Raw genomic sequence first — 22,029 nt, 5'->3', positions numbered from 1 at the left:
TTCTGAATCTATCAACAAGCTCTGCTGTTCAAATGCAGTTTAATAGCATTTTTCATCAATATTCGCTGTGCCCTGCTCAGCGCACCGCTCAGTGTTTCCCCTCATTGGGTCGGTTTGCTTCAAAGATTGTTTTGGAGAAAATTCTAATCCTGTATTGCAAATCTACCATGCTCTGCCTTTTCTAATGAAAGTTTGTGTGAGTGCATGCATGTGTGTCCATGCTGGTATTTATCTATGTGTGTAAACGTGTGTGTCCGTGTATGTGTTGGAGTCTGTGTGCACGTGTATGTGTGTGAATGTTTGTGTATTTGTCTATACATGTGTGCATGCACATGTGTATGTCTGCAATGCGTGCGTGTGTGGGTGAACATGTGTGTCTGTGTATGTGATGGTGTCTGTGCGCATGTGTGCGTGATTGAAAGTCGACTTGATACTGGCATGAACTGATTGGACTGAGTATTCTGTGTCAGCACTTCCCATGCCCTTGATGACTTTTCCAGTAATGGCAACACTGCCTTCTTGTGGCTGCTTAGAAATTACAGGTGGACCTCCTTCCTGACTTCTGACCATTTCCTACTGCCTCTGTTTATCTGTCACTTTGTCCCACTTGCCCTGCAAGAGAGAGGGAAGTGTGTTGGTGAACTTTATGTTTTAAGTTTGTTCGGTGTGGAAGTGAGTTGGAAAACTGTGAGATGTGTTGTGAGGACTGGGAGGACACCAAGTGTGTGAGATGAAGCCTATGGAGTTGTGATATGACTCCTATCTGACAGATATTGTTACTGGGTGAGTGAATGGGGCTCATCAATGGTGTGGAGTTCAGCCTCATGTGGGGTATTGTGCACTTTAGGAAGAATATGACGATGGCATTAGAGAGGATACAGAAAAGATTGCCAAGAATAGTTGTTGGAATGAGGAACTTTAGTCACACAGATAGATTGGAGATTCTCTGGAGCAGTGAGGGTTAAGAGGGGATTTGATAGATGTATTCAAAACCACGAGGGGCCTAGAGAGGGTAGATAAGGAGAAAGCTACTGCCAATCGGGGTCGGATTGAGAACCAGATTAAAAACAACTCACAAAATGGTGACACAAAGACAGTTAAAAATCATACACCGGGTTATACCCCAACAGGTTTATTTGGAAGCACTAGCTTTCGGAGCGCTGCTCCTTCATCAGGGAGCTGTGGGACAGGATCTTAAGACACAGAATTTATAGCAAAAGATCACAACATCATGCAATTACAACGATGTATTGCACAAACCTAAATTTCTGTTAAGTTTTTCATCTTCAGAATGGGTTGCAGGTTTCGATTTATTAAAATGTAAATCTCAGAACTTCTTTAAAATCACATTCTTGAGATAATTTAAGGTTTCATTAAAAAATGGTGACATCTCAGCTCAAACAATGCATTAACGGTGTGATGTTAGAGTTGATCTATATCCCAATCTTGAGTCTATTTCCAGAGTAGGAATTTATAAAATGTTACATGGATTGACTGCCTGCAGATAGTAGAGGAGAAAGTGAGGTCTGCAGATGCTGGAGATCAGAGCTGGAAATGTGTTGCTGGAAAAGCGCAGCAGGTCAGGCAGCATCCAGGGAACAGGAGAATCGACGTTTCGGGCATAAGCCCTTCTTCAGGAATGGGGAAAGTTTGTCCAGCAGGCTAAGATAAAAGGTAGGGAGGAGGGACTTGGGAGAGGGGCGTCGGAAATGTGATAGGTGGAAAGAGGTCAAGGTGAGGGTGATAGGTCAGACTGGGGTGGGGGCGGAGAGGTGTCACTGCGCAGAACTGGTCTTGTGAGGTTCAGAGTGAAACCCCCTGCCTCTGGGCAACTCTTTATCCTGTGGGGAGAGTAAATTAACTTTTGTATCTCTTTTCCCCAGGTTTGGGGGTAGGGGGGAGTCCAGAACTAGAGGGCATAGATTTAGGGTGGGGGGGGAAACTTAGGGACTTAAGGTGCAACTTTTCACACAGAGGGTGATGTGTGTATGGAATGAGCTGCCAGAGGAAGTGGCAGAGGCTGGCACAATGACAACATTTAAAAGGCATTTGGATGGGTGTATGAATAGGAAGGGTTTGGAGGGATATGGGCCAAGTGCTTGCAAATGGGACGAGATTAGGTTAGGATATCTGGTTGGCACGGACAAGTTGGACCGAAGGGTCTGTTACCGTGCCATACAGCTCTATGACCCTATGACTCTACCCAGAAAGTGGCGCTAATCCAGAAATCCCTGTCTCAAGGAGCTGTTGAAGGAAATCACACAGGTAACTTTCTGCGGGGAGCTACATTAGTAGATGAGGGAGAAAATTATATTAATAGGGTGGGATTAAAGAGAAATTTACAGCTTGGAAGGAAACCATTTGACCCTTTTGGCTCTGTGCTAGCTGACAGGCAATTTAGCCTAATCCCATTCCTCCTGGTTTGTGGAAAAATATCCAAGTCCTTTTGAAACATGGGGAAGATTTCTGCCTCGGCTACTCTTTCTGTCAGTGAGGTCCATTTCCAACCTCCCCCACCTCCAGCATCATCCAGGTGAGAAAAAACAATTCTCGGAAATCTCCAAAGATTCATGGAGTCACACGGCACGGAAACACCCCCTTCCCTCCAACCAGTCCATGCCGACCATAATCCCAGACTAAACTAGTCCCACCTGTCTGCTCCTGGCCCATATCCTTCCAACCACAAGGGATGAACTCGGATTTCACCAGTTTCCTCATTTCCCCTCTCCCCAGCCTGTCTCAGTCAAATCCATCAAATTCAGCACCGCCTTCCTAACCTGAGATCTTCTTCCCGACCTCTCCGCCCCCACCCCAGTCTGACCTTTCACCCTCACCTTGACCTCTTTCCACCTATCACATTTCCGACGCCCCTCCCCCAAGTCCCTCCTCCCTACCTTTTATCTTAGCCTGCTGGACAAACTTTCCCCATTCCTGAAGAAGGGCTTATGCCCGAAACGTCGATTCTCCTGTTCCCTGGATGCTGCCTGACCTGCTGCGCTTTTCCAGCAACACATTTCCAGCTGCCTGCAGATAGTGTATGCATCTGCAAATATAATTCTGCAAATGCAAATTCACCCCATGGACTTATATGTGAGTGTGCATTCATGAGAGGGAGGGAGAGAGGGAGAGAGAGATAGAGTGTGTTTGTGTGTGTCAGTGTATGTGTGCCTCTCGGGTGTGTATGTGCTTATGTCTGAGAGTGTGTGTGTGAGAGAGAGTCTGCATGAGTGTGTGAGTATGTAAGAGTGTCTGTGTGTGTGTATGTGTATGGGGGTGTGTGTGCGTATATGTGTGTGTGTGTGTGTATATGTGCATGTGTGTGTGCATATGTGCATGTGTGTGTGCATATGTGTATGTGTGTGTGTGTGTGTGAGTGTATAGTGCAGTAGGGTCACCTGTAGTATGACATGAATCTAAGATCCCGGTTGAGGCCATCCCCATGGGTACTGAACTCGGCTATCAGCCTCTGCATGACACTGTAATCTTTTGCTATAAATTCTGTGTCTTATGATCGTGCTACCTGATGAAGGAGCAGCGCTCCGAAAGCTAGTGCTCCCAAATAAACCTGTTGGACTCTAACCTGGTGTTGTGTGATGTTTAACATTGTCCACCTCAGTCCAACACCAGTACCTCCACAACATGACACAAAGGTAGGCTGCTTGCTGCTGCAGTGTGGTGATGATCAGGAATGAACTGCCTGTGAATGTGGAGGGGACTGGCTCAGACAAGGCATTCGAGAAAGAACCTCAGGAAGAAGATTGTGCTGAGTCACGCAGGGGGAATGGCAGGAGGTGAATTACTCGGTCAGAGAGCTGGTACAGATATGATGGGCAAAATGGCCTCCTTCTGTGCTGTAACAATTCTGTGATAAACAAAACTGTTCACACAGAGCTGGGTGTGTGTATGGAATGAGCTGCCAGAGGAAGTGGTGGAAGCTGGTACAATTGCAGCATTTAAAAGGCATCTGGATGGGTATATGAAAGGGAAGGGTTTGGAGGGATATGGGTTGGGTGCTGGCAAATGGAACTAGCTTAGGTTAGGATATCTGGTCAGCATGGATGAGTTGGAGCGAAGGGTCTGTTTCCGTGCTGTACATCTCTGTGAGTCTATGACTGTTCAGCCAAGGAGGGGGCAGGAATGCCCCTGCTCTTCCCCTGTCTCCCAGAAACATCTTCTGCTTCTTCACATCCTCAAAGGTATTTCCTTTGTCCTTGCAGCATCATCCTTTTCTTGTGATTGAATCTCTCCTGCCTTTCATCCTTTCACTGACCTTCACTTCATCTTTTTATTATCCTCTCTTTCCTGTCTCTGTGCTTAAAGCCCAATATCTCTCTCAGATTCCTTCACTTCTGACACACAGGCATTGACCTGAAACATTAACTCACAGATTCTGCACATTTGCAGCATCTTCTGTTTCTTTTATACTAGATATTAGATTAGATTAGATTCGAATCCCTACAGTGTGGAAACAGGCCTTTTGGCACAACAAGTCCACACCGACCCTCTGAAGAGTAACCCACCCAGACCCATTCCCCTATCCTGTATTCACCCCTGACACTATGGGCAATTTCAGCACGGGCAATTCACCTAACCTGCACATCTTTGGACTGTGGGAGGAAGCCCACACAGACACGGGGAGAATATGCAAACTCCACACAGACAGATGTCCAAGGCTAGAATCGAACCTGGGACCCTGGTGCTGTGAGGCGGCAATGCTAACCACTGAGCCACCGTGCCACTCTAACTAGTGAAGATTTCTCCAGGAAATCAGAGTGGAAGAGTAGACTGGAATCAGAGACTCACTAGGAGGTGAGTTAGAGACACCATCTACTCTACCATGCATCTCACTCACTATGAACTGAAGGTAAGGTCACTATGTTCCCACTGAACCCTAGGGTACTCCCTCATTACACAGAGAGAGAGAGAGAGAGAGAGAGGGAAACGGAGGGAAACAAGGAAAGAGAGAGAGCGAGAGAGAGAGACAGAGAGAAACAGAGAGAGAAAGAGAGACGGAAGGAAACAGAGAGAGAGATGACTGGGTGGTGAGTTTAACCTGAGGGTCACCATGCCTCAGGCGAGGGGAGAGATTGAGAAGGAGAGTCCTTCATGGTAACCTCAGCCAGTGCAGAAACTGAACCCACACTGTTAGCATCGCAAACAGGCCATCCAGCCAACTGAGCTAACTGACTCCCCCAGCCAAAACAAAGGAACATTTCACAAGTTTGCATGTCATTGTCAAACAAAGCAATGGTGTGATAAAAAGGTGATCGATCCTCCATTGTATGAGATCATGGCCAGGCTGCAGCCACGCTCCATTATAAAAAGGTCATCGATCCTCCATTGTATGAGATCATGGCCAGGCTGCAGCCACACTCCATTATAAAAAGGTCATCGATCCTCCATTGTATGAGATCATGGCCAGGCTGCAGCCACGCTCCATTATAAAAAGGTCATCGATCCTCCATTGTATGAGATCATGGCCAGGCTGCACCCACGCTCCTTTATAAAAAGGTCATCGATCCTCCATTGTATGAGATCATGGCCAGGCTGCACCCACGCTCCATTATAAAAAGGTCATTGATCCTCCATTGTATGAGATCATGGCCAGGCTGCACCCACGCTCCATTATAAAAAGGTGATCGATCCTCCATTGTATGAGATCATGGCCAGGCTGCACCCACGCTCCTTTTTCATATTTTTGTTGCAAGTCCCTTGATACCTTCAACTTACAGAGCATGACCCATTGCAGTTTTCCCTCAGCATTCACAATGCTTTGGGTCAGAGAGTTCCCAGTTCCCACTGTAGCCCTGTGCAGGAAGGGATGCTGCCATGATTTTACTCCAGAACTGCCAGATTCTAGTTTTAGGATTGCACCCCCTTGTTCAGGGCTTCCCCCCCCACAGAAAGTGCTATGTAAGGGCATTGGGACCCTGGAGAAACCAGATGATGATGTCACTAAGCTGCACTTCAATGAGTATAAATAGCACAGAATAGGTGGAGTTAGAACATACTAGAAGACAAACCCTGTAAGCAGACAGTAATATTCTGTCAGGATGACCCACAGAGAGAACGTGGGCATGACCTCATGTAGACATGGGCTGGGCCAGCACTTATTGCCCGTCCCTAGTTGTTCTTGAGAAATAATAAGAGTGAACAGAAAAAAGGACAGTTTAAACAGTTTTTATTCACTCATGGGCAGTGGATGTCACTGTCTGGTCTAACATTTATTGTCCGTCCCTAGTTGCCCCTTGAGAAGGTGGGGGTGAGCTGCCTTCCTGAACCACTGCAGTCCATGTGCTGTAGATAGACCCACAATGCCTTGAAAGAGGGTGTGAGACACAACCAGAAACAAAACTTGAGAAGGGATCTGAAGACACACCTTAAACAGGACTTCGCCAAATTGTTGAGCATCTTTCTGTAGCTAACTCTAAACGAGCTTTCCAAACGCATGGTAAAGGAGCCCTCACCTTTGTGAAGGCAATTCAAGGCTGACATATTGATGATACCAGTACCTTGTCCTCGTACTCATTTGACACTGTGAACCTACACAGTAATGTGCAGTTTGAGGAAGTCTTAGACATTTTCATCATGACATTGTGTCAAGGCCACACAGATATACCATTGCTTTAGGGGAAGGTGGTGTTATCCATGGGCTGCTCATCCAGGAGCCAGGGAATGTTCCCCAGGCCTGGACTCAAATCCCCTCATGTTTGAGGGTGGGATTTGATTTTTTTTAAACAAATCTGGAATTACGAGTCTAATGATGACCATGAAACTGTTGCTAATTGTAGGAAAAGTCAATCTGGTTCACTAACGTCCTTCAGGGAAGGAAATCGGCCATCCTTAACTGTGACTCGAGACCCACAGTATGTCATTGACTCTTAACTGTCCTCTGAAATATCCCAGCAAGCTACCCAGCCCAAGGCCAATTAGGGATGAGCAACAATGCTGACCCTAGTCAGTGGCATTCACATCTTGTGAATGAACAATAACATTCCCTCTTTCATATTCACTGAAACTTATAAACTTACCAACTCATACATTTGAATTCAGCTTTAAATGGCCCTTTGTACACTCACATTACCCTAACACCATAACCTGCCTATCACACATTACCCTAACACCATAACCGGCCTGTCACACATTACTCTAAAACCATTACCTGACTATCACACATTACCCTAACACCATAACCTGCCTGTCACACATTACCCTAACACCATAACCTGCCTATCACACATTACTCTAACACCATCACCTGCCTATCACACATTACCCTAACACCATAACCTGCCTGTCACACATTACTCTAAAACCATCACCTGCCTATCACACATTACCCTAACACCATAACCTGCCTGTCACACATTACTCTAAAACCATCACCTGCTTGTCACATGTTACCCTAACATCATGATGTTAGGGTAATGTGTGACAGGCCGGTTATGGTGTTAGGGTAATGCGTGACAGGCAGGTGATGGTGTTAGGGTAATGTGTGATAGGCAGGTGATGGTTTTAGAGTAATGCGTGACAGGCAGGTTATGGTGTGCCTGTGAACTTGCGGCTCTGGCCCTGTTTGGTGATGGAGCTTGGAGCAGTTCACATGTTTGAGTTGGTGTACACCATCCCATATACATCGACGTCTTGGTTGTCTGGGTGTGAATATTGATGTTCTGACTGTGAATATGTGATCTGGGTGTGGATATTGGTGCTCCTTGTATGGATAGTGCTGCTCCGGGTGTGAATAATTGTGCTTCGAGATATTGGATTGCAGAGACTGTCCATAATTCAAGGGAGGTCCTTTGTCCCAAATAGGACCAAGCCTCTTAACGTTATTGTGGGCTACACAGATGCAGACCATGGGTCAGCAACCTGTCAATGTTAGCTTTGTAGACAGTGGTGAGGAGTTTTAGAATAGATTAACTACAGTGTGGAAACAGGCCCTTTGGCCCAATCAGTCCACACTGACCCTCCGAAGAGTAACCCATCCAGACCCATTTCCCTCTGACTAATGCACCTAATACTCTGGGCAATTTAACATGGACAATTCACCTAACCTACACATCTTTGGACTGTGGGAGAAAACCGGGGCACCCGGAGGAGACCCACGCAGACACGGGGAGAATGTGCAAACTCCACACAGACAGTCATCTGAGGCTGGAATCGAACTTGGGTCCCTGGTGCTGTGAGGCAGCAGTGCTAACCACTGAGCTACCGTGCCACTCATAGCTTGGAGATGAGGAACCCATCACTAAACACCCCATCATCTGCTCTGAAATCCATGTTTCAGTATAAAGACCGGCATTTCTGAAGCACCTTCCACTCAGGACATCCCAATGCATTTTACAGCCAATGAAGAGTAGTCATTGTTATAGTGAGGGGAAATTCAGTGTCCAATTTGTGCCCAGCAAGCTCCCACAAAAAGCAATATGATAACGAGCAGCCAATCTATTTATGTGAAAAGCTAAGCATTGATCAGGACGTTCAGACAAACTATTGCCATAAATTATTTAGTCCAGCTGAAAAGGCAGACGGAAGCTGGTTTGGGTGCCTCACATGGCAGTGCAGCACTCCTGCGGTACAACTTCAGATTTACACACAAAGAAATATTTACATCGGCACTTGTGATGCTAGGGCATACAAGGCCAACTGTTAGAAAATGGGATTCAAATAGTTAGAGGGTTGTTTTTGACTGGTATAGACAGGTTGGGCTAAAGAGTATTTTTCTGTTCTGTACATCTAGAGTCAGCGAGATGTACCGCATGGAAATAGACTCGTTGGTCCAACTTGTCCATGCTGACCAGATAATCTAAATTAATCTAGTCCCATTTGCCAGCACTTGTCTCATACCCCTTTAAACCCTTCCAATTCATACACCCAACCAGATGCTTTTTAAATGTTATTATTCTCCCAACATCCATCACTTCCTCTGGCAGCTCATTCCATACACGCACCACCTGTACGTGAAAAAGTTGCCCCTCAGATCCCTTTTAAATCTTTCCCCTCTCACCCTAAATCTATGCCCTCTAGTTCTTGACTCCCTCTCCCCAGGGAAAAGACCTTGTCTATTTACCTTATCCATGCCCCTCATGCTTATATAAATGTCTATAAGGTTACCCCCCAGCCTCAACACTCCAGGGAAAACAGCCCCAGCCTATTCAGCCTCTCTCTTTCGCTCAAACCCTCTAATATCCTTCTAAATCTTTTTTGCATCTTTTCAAATTTTACTGCATCCTTCCTATAGCATGGAGACCACAATTGGATGCAGGATTCCAATAGTGGCCTCAGCAATGTCCTGTACAGCAAACCATGATCTCACAATTCCTGTACTCAATGCGCTGACCAAGAAAGGCACAACAAGCTTTCTTCACCTCCCTGTCTACCTGGGACTCCAGGAACTATGTACCTGTACCCATGGTTCTCTTTGAGTGCATGAGTTCCAGCTGAGGTTATATCCTCACCTTCTGGAGTGGGGCATGAGCTCACAACTTTCTGCCTTGAACGAAGAGCGCTACCCACTGAGCCACAGCCAGCGAGTTAATTCTGAGCTTATCATTGAAACACCGTGTTCCAGCAGAAATTATTGACGATTTGGTGTCAGAACTGAGCACAGAGACTGAGTACGAACAGGCTCAGCGGCTGCATGAGTTGCTGATGTAGACCTGGAACTTTCCACTAATTAAAATCCATCAATTCATCGCTGGTTATGATTCACATTCTCAGTAACAACTCAAGGGTTTTACTGCTTGAAGCGGCTTGCTCTAATTAGATTTGTTTAATGTAGCGAGCAGTTTTGATGAAGAGCACTTTTCATAGACAGATTTGCAGTTCCTAATAAGCTTTATATTAAAACTCACAAGAAGCTTTCAGACTAATCAGCTAGATTGAAATTTCATGTGGATAAACTGAGGTTGTTCATTCTGATTAGGATTGGATGGGAGTCTCCGAGATTTTTATAACTAATCTTGCCACTCTGGTTTAAATAGGTTAGGAAATGCTCCTGTCCAATCCTTGCCCAGTTCAAAGATGAATATTGTTCCTTTCGGAGTGATTGTTACTGTGTTTTAGGGTGACTAGAGATACAGAGGAGCTGTAGACACTGGATGAATTTTATGCAGAGTTAGTGATTTTGTCCATTCTGAGGGTTACTCTCCACGTGAGCCCACATGGGTTTTCTTGTGCTATCTTCTTGAACTCAGCTCATTATCAGTGCCCCGTGTTCCTGTGACCACCCACTCCTGTGTTCTCCTGCTTGCTATCAGCACAAGCCATCACTGCCAGGATTTCCCAGAGTTCCTAGCTTCAACGCTATCTTTAAAAAAAATTGCTCGAGCGCTGGAAGTCAGAGTTGCTCTTGACTGTGGGAGAGCAACCACAAACCAATGCTTATAGACACACAGGAAGACAGAAAATGAAGGCAGAGTAGGCCATTCAGCCCCTCGAGCCTGCTCCACCATTCAATATGATCATGGCTGATCATCCAACTCTTCCCACTTTCTCCCCATACCCTTTGATCCCTTTAGCCCTAAGAATTATATCAAACACTTTCTGCAAACCTTTGGCCCTAACTGCTTTCTCTTTGGCAGAGAATTCTACTGGATCCCCACACTCCGGATGAAGACAATTCTTCTCATCTCAGTCCTGAACGGCCGTCCCTGTATCCTTAGACTGTGATCCCTGATTCTGGACTCCCTGGTCATTGGGACCATCCTTCCTGCGTTTACCCTGTCTATGCCTGTTTAAAGTTTCTAAGTTTCTATGAGATCTCCCACCACCTCATTCATCTAAACCTCGGTGGAGAAAGTCCTATCTCTCTTCATACGTCAGTCCTGCCAACCCAGGGATCAGTCTGGCAGACCTTCGCTGCACTCCCTCCATCTCCAGAACATCCTTCCTCAGATGCGGAGACCCAAACGCAAACCCTCCAACATCCTTGTAAATCTTTTCTGCACCTGTTCAAGTTTCACAACATCCTTCCAATGGCAGGGAGACCGGAATTGGACGCAGTATTCCAATTGGATGCAGTATTCCAAACTACACGCAATATGGGTCACAAAGCTGAGATTTCTTTGCATGGTCTTATATCTATTGTATTATCAGAAAAAACTCCACAGATAACCTGCCCTTAGCCTCATCCAATCTAACAACCCTCTCTCCCCAGTGCCCAGTGCAGTTCAAAACCTTCTCTCTGTTCCATGTGGCACTATCACAGACAGGAAATGCTTCAAACTGTTCACTGTTATTCAGTCACTTTGAAGAATAAATGAACAAACAGAAGCTGCATTTGCCCCTGGGAATGGACAGGGACTGCTCCCCTTTGGGGCAACGATGACTTGGCTGTCAGTGTGTGGTTACTGCGGCCAGCTCTCACTCACCGGAACTGGGTGTCTGTTCAATCCTGTCTGGCTTGTTGAGTCTGACACTGCAGGGCTCTCTCACGCTGAAGCTGATGTTCCTCCTGATTGCTATCCTCATTATCCTCACTATCCTCCTCAGTAGACTGCCCCTGCTCTCCCCATGCCTCAGACATCATCACGTCCCTCTTTTCTTGCTCTGCAGAGCATGATATGCTTGTTGTTGTGGTTCTGTTCTCCGAGCTGGGAATCTGTGTTGCAGATGTTTTGTCCCCTGTCTAGGTGACATCCTCAGCGCTGAGGACAGAACCACAACAACGAGCACCCGAGCTACAAATCTTCTCCCAAACTTTGAATGATATGCTTGGATGATAAGGGTTCACACTGTCTGAATTGTCCCACAACAATCCTCCCTAGACTGATCCAAGTATCAGAAGCTGATCTTCAGGAAGCCTATTATCCACTCTAAGGTGGTCCTGGTGGAAAAAGGGGCTGCTATGGACCTACTCTTGGCCCCAGGGGCCTGTGAATGAGAACTATATTTGCAGATGGTGTCCCTTATCTCCCATGAACAATCCTTGTAATATAGTTGATGTTTGAAACAAAGCAGGAAGATGAGAATTCTCAAGGTACGAGGTGTCATGGTAGCCCTTAAGGTACCTGGAGCTGATTTCGAAATGTGATAGTCATAGGTCACTTGTTCATTGTGTTATGAACCAGACCAAACCTCCTTCAAAATCTATTCAGAAAATAGCTTAGAAGCCCCAACTCTGTCCTATTTTACAGGTAACTGTAAGGCAGTGTGTTTGTAATTCCATTGGTCAGACTATCAGGCTTGAAGCAAAACACAGTTTATTCTTACCCTATAGTTAAAATACAGACAAAATAAGAATATTAAAAAAAATTATTGTGACCATAACTTATTGAAATATTTAACAAGGTAATATATCTGCTAAGTACCACTGATTAGCTGTTTCAACACAGTAACATCCATTAAACTGAAGTGGGGGACGGGGGGAGTGAGGTGGGGGAGGTGTGAAAGGGAGAGGTGAGAGAGAGAGATATGGAAGGGATAAGTAAACAAAGATAATGGATAGCAGGCTAGGACAGAGGAAAAGCTGAATGGATAATAATACATGAGAGTGAGAAAATGGACAAGCTGCGCTGAATTCAGGCCCGTGTAATGTGATAATGGACCTAGGAGAGGTGGGAATAAGTGACTGTGCTAAAAGCAACCCATGTCGTTACTGGAGCGGGTGTTGAGGTGGGTGAAAAACATGGAATCAGGCTCTAAGTTATTGAACTTGATGTTGGGTCACAGAGGCTGCAGGATTCCCACGGGGAAAATGAGGTGGTGTTCCTCCAGCTTGGACTGAGCTTCACTAGCGGACGGAAGCAAATGTGAGGCAGCAATGTTGGCCAAGGAACAGGGTGGGGTGTTGAGGTGACAGGTGACTGGCAGCTCAGGGCCCTTTTTATGACACAGCACAGGTGTTTCGCCAGGCGGTCTCCCAGTCTGCATTTTGTCTCATCAATGTAGAGGAGAGCACATTGCGAACTGCATTATTCTAACGTCCATGGTGCGCTCACATGAAGCCTTCACACTCCGTATTCAAGAGTTGGAGATGCCGGTGTTGGACTGGGGTGGACAAAGTTAAAAATCACACAACACCAGGTTACAGTCCAACAGGTTTAATTGGAAGCACTAGCTTTCGGAGCGACGCTCCTTCATCACCCCCAAAAGTCAGTGCTTCCAATTAAACCTGTTGGACTGTAACCTGGTGTTGTCTGATTTTTAACCTTATTCAAGAGAGCACATAAGTTTTTTGTTCATTCCTGGGACATGGGTGTCACTGGCTGGGCCCAGCATTTATTGTCCGTCCCTAGTTGCCCCTTGAGAAGGTGGGGGTGAGCTGCCTTCCTGAACCACTACAGTCCATGGGCTGTGGGTAGATGCAGAACCTCCTCTGCATTGTCCTCTCAACCTTGAACAGGAACAAAATTATACCTGTGATCCTTCTAAAGAAATGTTCATCCCAGTCACCTGGAGACGTTTTAGAGGGGAGGGGGGTTGTGGAGGGGGCGTCATTTGGAAGTTTAATGGGTTAAGAAGACAGCAAATGGCCTGCACTAATTTCCTCATCTCTCCTCCTTCCCAGTAATGCTCAATGATTAATGGAGGGATCAGCTGTCAAACCAGGAGTAACTTGGAATGTCACTTTACTGATAATAGTTGCTGGAATGTGACTAGGACTCTGCTTAATCACACAACCTGCTTCTATAATTCCCTTTCTCTGCCGTTCCTGAGGGATAGTGAGTTGTTGGTCACTGATTCACACTGTCAACACATTAACAAACTCATTGGAAATAAATACCAATCAGATTAATCCTACCTCTAGTGTTGGCATTTCAGCTAATTTTGAGGGTTCAGTAATTGGTGAATGTGCAGATAAAATGCATGACCTCACTGATATCCTGTTGTAACAAGGATTTTACAGCACCTTTAAAACAATAAAACATATCAAGTCACTTGTAAGGGGAATAATAAAGCAATGTTTGAAACTGGAACACAAAAGGAAATATTAGGACAGGTGACCAAAAGAGTGAGGTTTTACGGAAGGTCTTAAAATAACTGCAGAGAGGCCGGTATCCCATCACCAAGTCACTCTTTATTTACTTGTGCACAGTACACTGGCTGTGACCAGCCGCTCAGAGTCATAGAGTCAAGTTTCACAACATCTTTCTGATAGGAAGGAGACCAGAATTGCACGCAATATTCCAACAGTGGCCTAACCAATGTCATGTACAGCCACAACATGACTCCCAACTCCTGTACTCAATACTCTGACCAATAAAGGAAGGCATACCAAACGCCTTCTTCACTATCCTATCTAACTGTGACTCCACTTTCAAGGAGCTATGAACCTGCACTCCAAGGTCTCTTTTTTTCAGCAACACTCCCTAGGACCTTACCATTAAGTGTATAAGTCCTGCTAAGATTTGCTTTCCCAAAATGCAGCACGTCACATTTATCTGAATTAAACTCAATCTGCCACTTCTCAGCCCATTGGCCCAGTCAGTCCCTGAACTGAGGAGGTTCTAATCTCCTGTTTTTTTTTAAGAGAGTTTGTGTAGATGGCACAATCCAACACTGAGTGATTTCCTTCCCTGCAGTACACTGACTGTAGCCAACCAGCTCAGAGGCACTAGAATCTACTGAGAAGATTCTAGTCACCTGTTTCATTTTCTCTCTTTTTTTTCTTGGAAGAACAACAAGTGTGTAAATCTTTATTTATATTCCACCACCAAAAGGAAACACCCGAGCGGCCAATGACATCAAAGGGCAATGTTGTGTGATCAAAACAGTGAAGGGGAGGGCAGGGATTAAATCAAAATAGAGTTGGAGGGGGAAATGATGCACTCCACTCCCTGCAGCGCCCACCTCTCCCTGAACAACTCCAGGGTGTTGGTCGACACCGCGTGCTGCTTCTCCAAGGACACCCAGGCCCTAACGTAACCGCGGAAGAGGGGCAGGCAGTCGGCCCTAACGACCCCCTCCATGGCCCGCTACCTGGACCTGTTTATGGCCAGTTTGGCCAGGTCCAGGAGCAGACCCATGAGACAGTGCTGTGACCTATCCTCCCTCCTCTGCACCGGGTATCTCCTGGTTATTTTACTTAAAGATTTTTCTCTTTTTTTCCCTTCTTTTTCTTTTACCCGCACACTACCGCCTAACTGCGGCAGTGCTTATATTTTCCCCAGCCCCCATATTGTGTGTGTGTAGGTGTGAGACACAGTGAAAGACACAAGGTGTATAAATCTTTATTCAGTTACCACCACCAGGAAGAAAGGAAACACCAGTGTGGCCAGTGACAAGCAGTGCCCATCACATCAAAGGGCAAAGCTGCGTGATCATTTTGGTCAGCCTGAGCTTTCCTGATTGGCCCAAGTTAACAAACCCAATCACGAACCTCGTAGTCAATGATGTCACCTGGTTCTAATCACTACCGTCTTAAAGGAAGCAAGAGAGGTAAAGGGGTAGAGAGATATATTGAAAAAGACCTGGATTGTTTGTCAGGTCTTTTTCAATATATAATTTCAGTTACATCACACTGTAAACGTTTGCTATAAATTCTGTGTCCTATGATATTAACCTCCACAACCACCTGATGAAGGAGCAGTGCTCTAAAAGCTAGTGCTTCCAAATAAACCTGTTGGACAATAACCTGATGTTGTGTGAAATTAAGAATGTGAGCTTTAAACATGGGGCAATATACGCAAACTGGAGACAGACACCAGAATTTTGGATGAGCTTTATTGAAGTCACATGCAGAATTACATTTGTTAGACTCTGGAGTTAGCAACAGCACGGCCGAAAGCTTCAGTCAGAGATAAACAGACTGGGTATAGGGCTGAGTGATCGTGCACAGCTGGAAGTATACAGACACTCTCAGTGGGGAGATATTTTCCCAACTGGATCCAAGTCCAATACCAAAGTGTCAAACAAGGCACAGAGATTTCCTTTATCAAATAGTTACTCAATTCACAAGATGCAATCTTACAGATCACTGCTTCCTGACTATTACCCTCAGCAGTCCCAGTTTACAATCTATGAAAAACATTAAAATTAATGAACAAATTAACCATTTGACAGCCTCTTAAAAGGACACTGTTACCAAAAGAAAACAAATTTCAAAGGAACTTGGAAGGAAATTCTAAGTTGAATTAAAGTACATTTTGGGAAGAGATCATTTTCCAGAACCAGGGTTCACAGTCTAATGTTACTGGGTAAACCGATCAGGACAGAGATGAGGAAAAATATCTTTATCAGAGGGTGGTGAGCCTGTGGAATTTGTGACTACAGAAAGCAGTCAAGGCCAACACATGGCATTCTTTCAAAAAGGCAGATATTTGGACGATGACTCAGTGGTTGGCACTGCTCCCTCAGAATGCTGGGGACCCAGGTTTGATTCCACCCTTGGGCGACTGTCTGCATGGAGTTTGCACATCCTCCCTGTGTCTCTGTGGGTTTCCTTTGGTTTCTTCCCACAGTCCAAAGATGTACAGGTTAGGGTGGATTAGCCATTGTAATTATGGGGAGAAGGTGGGTGTGGGTGGGATGCTCTTCAGAGAGAGTTGGTACAGGCTCAGTGAGCTGAATGGCCTCTTTCTGTACTGTAGGGAATCTATATATAGCACTTGCAGCCAAAGGGATATGGGAGGCAAGTAGGAACTGGTTGTTGAACTGGATGGTCAGCCATGGGCATAACTAATGATGGAGGAACTGGCTTGAAGGGCCGAATGGCCTACTCCTGCTCTTACTTTCTGTGAAGTGTTGATCCATAGCTGAACTCAACCTCTTTAGTAACCGGGAAAACATTAGACTTACCATTATCCTGGACCTGTGCGGTCATGCAGTCATGGCATTAACAAACCATTGCTCCATCACCTGGCAAAGGTTCTCAATAGGCCTTAGTCAGGTCAATAAACATAGTGTAGAGGGTCCATGTTCTGAGCACGGCATTCCACCTGGAGCTGTCTAACTGCATACACCACATCAGGGGCTCCTCGAGCTTTGCTGAAACTGTACTGACTCTTGACAGCAGATTCTGATTGAGATGCAGCACTGAGCAGTTTAGAAGGATTCTGGTGAATATGTTGCTGATGGATAGAGTGACAGTCCTCTGTTATTGTAGTCAGATTGGCAAGTTCCTTGCTGCTTGTTCAGATGTGAAACAGAGGCATCTTTTTATTCCTTTAGCATGGATTCTTGCTTGGACTGACAGGTTCGATGAGTTTCTGACCAGGTATTGACGTGGCAAAAATCAACAACAGCAGAACAGCATCCTATTCTGCATGGATTTATTCAAAGGTTTATGTTTCGCAATCTATAAACAATTGACAAAAATGAAAGCTTCCTTTAAAGCAATCATTCTGCAAACTCAATGCCTGAAATTAAGCTAATCAAATATCCAGGTGAAAGTGAGGACTGTAGATGCTGGAAACCAGAGTCTAGGTTAGAGTGGTGCTGGAAAAGCACAGCAGGTCAGGCAGCATCCGAGCAGCAGGAAAATCGACGTTTCGGGTAAAAGCCCATCATCAGGAATGAGGCTCTCATTCCTGATGAAGGGCTTTTGCTCGAAATGTCAATTTTCCTGCTCATCACATACCTACAGACACATCACTCGTTTGTGTTAATGACTCTTACAACTACAGAAAGTAAACTTTATTTCCACCTGTTGATAACTAAAGAGTTTGATTTCAAAGTAAACACCCTGTTGCTGGAAATTGGATTGCTTTACTGTTCTGAGGAAGGGTCACTCAACCGGAAATGTTAACTCTGATTTCTCTCTGTAGATGCTGCCAGACCCGCTGAGCTTTTCCAATGATTTCTGCTTTTGTTTTTGCTTTACTGTGTTCGGTGTAACAGATATTTACCTGGAGATAGTCCTTTTGGTTTAAGGGAGAAGGCGCTAGGGAACAGAATGGAGTATCAGAGACAAGACACAGAGTTCCTGGTGGATTGAGAGAGAAAGATAATATGGAATAGAGACTAGTCCAGAAGGAAGACAGGGAACAAATGCAAAGCAGATAAAATATACAGAGTGAGACAAATTAGGTAGTACCTGCTGACACAGGAAATGATAGTATCCTGATAATAAAACAAAGGCCAGGTTGGGAGCTTCATCGTATCGTCATGGAGGGTACAGTATGGAAACTTGCTGCCCAGCTTCCACAATTTAAACTAGCCCCATTTGCCTGTGTTTGCTCCATATTCCTCCCTATCCATCCCATCCATGTCCCTGTCTCAATATCTCTGAAATGATGAAATTTACTCACCTCCATCATTACCTCTGGCAGTCTGTTCCATCCACTCACCACCCTCTGTGAAAAAAACTGCTCCTCTTGACCCTTTTGTATCTCTCCCCTCTCACCTTAAACGTTAGCTGTCTAGTTTTAGACTCCCCTGCCCTGGGGAGTACCTGTCGGCTATCTACCTTCTCAATGCCTCTCATTATTTTCTAGACCTCTCCAGGGAAAAGAGTCCCAGCCTATCCAACCCCTCCTTATAACTCAAACCTTCCAGTCTAGGCTCGGCTAAAATGCATTCAGGAACAATAGCGAAAGGGTACCAGGAAGGGGAAGCAGGGGTGAGCTAAGGTACTTTTTAGCCCTGGTAAGGAATCGCGTGCTTTAATGATTCAAAGACAGCATCAAATTGGTTACAATTCTGGAGCACAAGGGGAACAGTGACTTTTCTGGGTTCATGCCATTGGTTGATAAATCATGGGAAGGTGACAGAGGAGCAAGTCTGTAAGGCAAGTTGCAAAGAGTTGACAAGACAAGAAAGTAAAGATAGCTTCAGTGCTAGGGGCCTCCTATAATCCTCGCGTAGATGAGAAGAACCCTCAGTCTAAAAGGCAAGGAAGAGGAAGAAATCCTGACATGTGTGTGAGAGAACTTTCTTGATCCACTTGCTCTGAGCCCAATGAGGAAGGATGATCTTAAGGCAATTGTACATAGAAGTAGAAGAAGGCCGTTCAGCCCATCGAGTCTGCCTGCCATTCAATGTGATCATAGTTGGTCTGATAATCCTCAACTCCATTTCCTGCCTTTTCTCTGTCACCTTTGACCTTACTGATTAAAAATTTGAATATCTCAGCCTTGAATATATTTAATGACCCAGCCTTGACAGCCCTCTCTGGGAAAGAATTCCACAGATTCACCACTCTCTGAGAGAAAATAAACTCCTCCCTCTATCTCCCTCTACCTCCCTCTACCTCCCTCTACCTCCCTCTACAATGTGAGACCCTTTATTCTGAGATTCTGGTGCTAGACTCTCATAAGGAGAAGTAACATCTTCAATCTATCCTGGTATTCCCTCTAAAAATCACTTACATTTCAAAAACGTTGCCTCTCTTTCTTTTATATTCTAACCAGTACAGACCCAATTTACACAACCACTCCTTATAAGACAATCCTTCTGTACCTGGTCTCGGCCTAGTGATGTTCTCTGGACTGCCTCCAATGCCAATATATCCTTTCTTGGGTAAGGGACCCAAAGCTGTCCATACATTCCAGCTGCGACCTGACTAGTATTTTGTATAATTTTAGCAAAGCTTCTCTCCTTTTGCCCCATTCCCTTTGAAATAAAGGCCAACATTCACTTGCCTTCCCCATTTGCCCTCCCTACACTTTGGGACAATGCAGACAAATAATTGACAATAAATTACAGAATAATGCAACCACAAAAACATAAGCAGCAGGAAGTAGAGCAGCCCCACTTTTAGCTAAATCTCTTACTTCAATAGTATTTCCCTGCACGCTCCCTAGATCACTTGATGCTTTCAATTTGCAGAAATCTATCATCTCCATCTTAACTATATATAATGACTGATCTCCCACATCCTCTGGGATGGACCGTTCAACATATTCAACCTGTACAATGTATTCAGGAACAACGGATGCCCGATAAGCACAGTCCGCCCATTCCTACACAACCGACCGAAACAGGAAGACACAACGCACCCAGGGACTCTCGCCACCCTGTCATACATCAAAGACACCTCGGAGATGACGATAAAACTACTCTGGCCCCTAGGCATCTTGGGAGCCCACCAACCTACCACCACCCTGAAACAGCTCCTGATGAATTTAAAGGACCACGTACCAACAACCAGCAGGACAAATGTCATATAAAAAATACCCTGCAATGACTGCAACAAATATTACATTGGACTGACGGGCAAGAAACTAGCCACCAGGATACATGGGCATCAAATGGACCCCATTTACCAACCTCTCAGAAACAGAACTGGAAATGATATCACCCACCACAACACACCAAGACAGATAAATAGCAAGCAGGACAGCACACCAACACTTCACCGGAAGCTCACTGAGAATGTTACCTAGCATGATGATGGAACATCTCAGAACAAGTCTACCAGCTCAGCAAGCAAATTTACAACCTGATATTCACCACCTTCTGAGTGATGACATTCCTCCTCATCACAGTTCCAAATGGCTTGTATTTTATTCTCAGAGAGCACCCCCTCCCCCCCTCCCATTTACTCCCTTCCAAGGGAACCATCCTTCCTGTGTCAACCCTGTTAGGTATTGTCAGAATCTTCTATATTTGAGTGAGACCACCTCTCATTCTTCTAAACACCAGAGAATACAGGCCAAATCAATTTAATCTTTCCTCAGAACAATTTCTCTGTACCAGGAGATAGTTTTGGGGGACCTTTGTTACATTCAAGTACATCTTTCCTTAGGTAAGGAGATTAAAGTTATGGCCTAAATAAGACTCTATACATTTGTAGTAAGACACCTTTACTGTGGGGAGGCGATGGTCTCGTGGTATTATTGCGAGACTGTTAATCCAGTGACACAGGTAATGTTCTCAGGACCTGGATTCAAAATCTCTTACTCTTCCTTACAAGTGATGGAGAATAAAGCAGGAAGCGTTGAATAAATTGGATAGGATGTTAAATGATTCTAATTGGATTGAGTAATGTCATAGCCATGATTAGAGAGAAGGTGGAATATGTCACCTGATTGATGCAGTAATGTAGATTTGGTTCCACTGATGTGTTTGTATCCACTGCAAGGGAAGAGGCAGAGGCATAGCTATAACGTCACTTGACTGGCATGGTGGCTCAGTGGTTAGCACTGCTGCCTCACATCACCAGGGTCCCAGGTTCGATTCCAGCCTCGGATGACTGTCTGTGTGGAGTTTATACATTCTCCACGTGTCTGCGTGGGTTTCCTCCGGGTGCTCCGGTTTTCTCCCACAGTCCAAAGATGTGCAGGTCAGGTGAATTGGCCATAGTGTTAGGTGCATTAGTCAGAGTGAAATGGATCTGGGTGGCTTACTCTTCAGAGGGTCAGTGTGGACTGGTTGGGCCAAAGGGCCTGTTTCCACACTGTAAGGAATCTAATCAAGAAACCCACGCTAAATTCTGGGGATGTCTCTTCAAACCTGTCATGGCAGATGGTGGAATTTGACTTCAATAAAGATCTGGAAATAAGAGTCCAGCAATGACCATGAAACGGTTATTGATTATTGATTATTTGTAGGAAAATCCATCTGCTTCATTAAGGACCTGGGGAAGGAAATCTGCTGTCTTTACCCAGTCTGGTCTACATGTGAGTCCAGATTGACAGTGATCTGGTTGCTCTCTGGGCAACTAGAGATGGACAGTAAGTGCTGGGCTAGCCAATGACACCCACAATCCTGTGAATGAATTTTAAGAAGTGAAAAAGGAAAGGTTGAATTTATGTAGCACTTTCCATAAACATCTCAATGTTCTCTGCAGCCAAGTATGTTTTTTTTAAAACTGTTAAATTGCAGTCAATATCTGAACAACAAATTCCTACAGTCAACAATGTGATAAATATGGTAACATTCACATAATCAATTGTTTTTGTAGCATTGGTTTAGAGATTGTAGCATTGATGAGAATAATGGAGAAAGTCCCCTGCTCTTCCTCAAAGTTAGACTTTGGAATCTTTTCCATCCTCCCAGGCAGGGGGAATCATTAATCTGTAATTCCAAATATTCAGTCTTTCCTTTAAGCAGCAGACAACAAAAGACAAGTTTAACAACAAGATAATATTGAGATGTTTAGAATTGTCAATTAAGGGATAAATATTGGTCAAGACACCAGGG

The sequence above is a fragment of the Chiloscyllium plagiosum genome, chromosome 26, assembly GCF_004010195.1.
Source record: "Chiloscyllium plagiosum isolate BGI_BamShark_2017 chromosome 26, ASM401019v2, whole genome shotgun sequence".
In the NCBI taxonomy this organism is placed as follows: Eukaryota; Metazoa; Chordata; class Chondrichthyes; order Orectolobiformes; family Hemiscylliidae; genus Chiloscyllium; species Chiloscyllium plagiosum.
Note: the sequence above shows the minus strand (reverse complement) of the source record.